Raw genomic sequence first — 3,311 nt, 5'->3', positions numbered from 1 at the left:
CTCAGACACTCAACACTGGGAAGAGAGGAATGGGGACCAGCCAGGCACAAATGAGCTCGCGAGAGAGGAATGGGGACCAGCCAGGCTGTGGCCCGGGAGGGGGACAAACTGCCGGCCCCATGGTCCCGGGTGCCAGTGGCTGTGCCTGCACCTGTGGCCCAGGAGAGGGACAAGCCGCCTGCCCCGTGGTCGCTGGTGCCAGTAGCTGCACCTGTGCCTGTGGCCTGGCCTGGGAGAGGGACAAGCCGCATGCCCCATAGTCCCAGGCACCAGTGCCTGTGGTTGTGGCCTGGGAGAGGGACAAGCTGCCAGCCCACGGTCCACTTCGGCTGTGACTGGCCTGGGCAAAGCCAGCCCAGGACCTGGGTGCCTGCCGTCAGTCAGAGGGAGGGAATCCTGGGTCCCAGGTACAGGGTAGGGCAGAGGCAGTTAAAAGCAATCAGGCCAGGAGGGGAGCAGTTAGGGGTGATCAGGCAGGTAGGCAGAGGGGTTAGGGGCTATCAGGCAGGCAGGCAGGCAGGCAGGCAAGTGGTTAGTAACCAGTGATTGGATTCTGAGAGGCAGTCAGACATCCCCTGAGGGGTCCCAGATTGGAGAGGGTGCAGGCCTGGCTGAGGGACATCCCCCCCCCCATGCATGCCTCTAGTTAGTTAATAAAATTATATAGGTTTCATGGGTACAATTCTATAATACATCATCTGTATATTGTATTGTGTGTTCACCAGTCCAAGTCAAGTCTCCTTCCATCACCATATATCCCCCCTTTTTAAGTGTAGAGTTGATTGTCATTAAGTACATTTGCATTGCTACCCAACTGTCACTACCATCTATCCAGAACATTTTTCATGTTGAAAACTGAAACTCTGTATCTTCTTTCTTCTTTATATACTAGGTTAATGCCTAAATTTCTTACAATAAACATTTATTATTATGTTGAAAGGCCATTTCCATTTTGGGAGCAGACTAATCAGAAATTTACTAGATGTACTGGTTAATAATGCAGATTTTTTTCAATAGATGGAGTTACTATGTTGATATATATGCGATTTGATATGTATGCTATTTTCTTGTATTGCTCCTTCAGATTACCACTTGTTCTGATCAATGGCACACACACTTTCTGAGCAGCACTTCAAAACATACGAAGTGGAAAATTGGGTCTCTGAATGGTTTGCCTCAAAACAAGAAAAGTTCTTTTGGGACGGTATCCACAAATTACCTGAAAGATGGGGGAAATGTGTAGCTAGCGATGGACATTACTTTTGATGTTTCTCTTGAAATTATCATGTTTTCTTTTATTAAAAAATCCACATTATTACCGCTAATAAAGTGGATTAATTATCAACCAGTTAATGATGTGGATTAACTATTAATCGGTTAATAATGCAGATTAACTATCAACCTGTTAATAATGCAGATTAACTATTTTTTTAAAAGTTATGAGAAATTTTACTCAGCAAAAAAGAGATTACATTCCACTGTCAAAAAGTAATTTTAAAATAGTTACAAGATGACTCAAACAAATATAAAAAACATGAACACACATCAACTGATACTCAATTCATTGATTGGGGAGATAGCAGAATGGTAAAGTTGGCTGCAAGGGCATATGGGGACCTGGATATTTATAGAAATTGGTAAAAGAAAATGTACAGCCAAAACCGGTTTAGCTCAGTGGATAGAGCGTCGGCCTGCGGACTGAAGGGCCCCAGGTTCGATTCCGGTCAAGGGCATGTACGTTGGTTGCGGGCACATCCCCAGTAGGGAGTGTGCAGGAGGCAGCTGGTCGATGTTTCTCTCTCATCGATGTTTCTAACTCTCTATCTCTCTCCCTTCCTCTCTGTAAAAAATCAATAAAAATATATTTAAAAAAAAAAAAAAGAAAATGTACAAAATTGCTAGGTTAAGTACACAACTGGTTAATGTTCCACAGGGCAGTGAAACCATAATCCTTGGGTTTGTCTTTTCTACCAGACACAAATCTACAAATCAACAGGTAACCTCACAGAGTCCAGACTTTGTCAATAGTAAACAATGTGTCAAACAAAAGGTACTTTTCTGGGGGTAGGGGAGTCCAGGGGATTGCCAAGGGCGGGGGGGGGGGAGGACACATATGTAATACCCTTTGTAATACTTTAAGCAATAAAACAATAAAAAAAGGTACTTTTCCTTGGATAATTTTATGATCCTTGGTGGCCTTTTTAATACCTCCCAATGTGACATGGTGTCCTTTTTTTCCTTATTTCCAACTTTGGGATTCTTTTTTTTTTTTTTGGACACAAAGGCAATTTATTAACAGAAAATAATTTGAGGAGTCCTATTCACAGACGGCAACCACGGCAACCCCCCTTTCTGCGGGTGCTGGGGGGGGGGGGGTGGGAGTGACATCCTCAATCCGTCCGATCTTCATTCCCGAGCGGGCAAGGGCTCTTAGAGCTGACTGGGCCCCTGATCCAGGGGTCTTGGTCCTATTTCCTTCTGTGGCCCGGAGTTTGATGTGAAGAGCAGTGATGCCCAGCTCCTTGCACCTCTGGGCCACATCCTGGACAGCCAGCATGGCCGCATATGGAGAGGATTCATCTCAGTCAGCCTTCACCTTCATCCCACCAGTCACACGGCAGATGGTATCCTTGCCAGAAACATCAGTGACATGTACGAAAGTGTCATTGAAGGGTGCAAAGATGTGGCAGACACCAAATACATTTTCTCCTTCAGCCACCTGAGGTCCGAGGCTGATGACCTGTTCTTCCTTCTTTTCCTTCCCTTGCGAGGTGCCATTCCTGCATGTCTGGTCCAGACTCTGCTACCGGAAAGAGAGATGGGAGAGGGCGGGGCTACAGGTCACTTTAGCGTCACCGTCACCGGAAGTGTACTCTGAGGTCACTGGGGCGAGGTCACCGGGGCGAGGGCTCGCGGAAGACACCGCCTTTAGCTTTCCCAAGGAGTTTAAGACTCGCCCAAGAAAAGACGGTTTACTTAAGGGGGTTCCAAAGGAGGTAAGGGGGTATGGGAGGCTGGGGGAAGGTCAAGGGGAAAAAAAATATATTTTCTCCATCTATTGAAAAGGTCAAGGGCTCGGGCCGGTCTCAGACTGCACCATACAGCCACATCCGCGGAGAGAGGCAGGCCTGTGTTGGGAATATTTTTCTTTCAACACCTCTGAAGTTGTGCCTAAAACAAAAATGACATTCTTTTTTTTTTTCATACAGCACTGTTTTTATTTTTTTCAGTTCTTTTTGTTAATTGCTTAAAATATTACAAAGAGTAGTACATTTGTTTCCTTTCCCCCCCCTTAACCTTCCCCTAGCCTC

At 45.9% G+C, this 3,311-nt stretch overlaps 1 pseudogene across 1 annotated transcript; it reads right to left on the bottom strand.

The window, feature by feature from the left end:
* Window positions 1-2,321: 2,321 nt before the first annotated feature.
* LOC308510913 (small ribosomal subunit protein uS11-like) lies at window positions 2,322-2,778 on the bottom strand (annotated as a pseudogene). Its single transcript has one exon. The product of its transcript is annotated as a small ribosomal subunit protein uS11-like (transcript).
* Between the last annotated feature and the right edge of the window lie 533 nt (window positions 2,779-3,311).

Source organism: Myotis nattereri, assembly GCF_964212035.1.
Source record: "Myotis nattereri genome assembly, chromosome: X".
NCBI classification, from domain to species: domain Eukaryota; kingdom Metazoa; phylum Chordata; class Mammalia; order Chiroptera; family Vespertilionidae; genus Myotis; species Myotis nattereri.
This window is presented reverse-complemented; position numbering and strand designations above follow the sequence as displayed.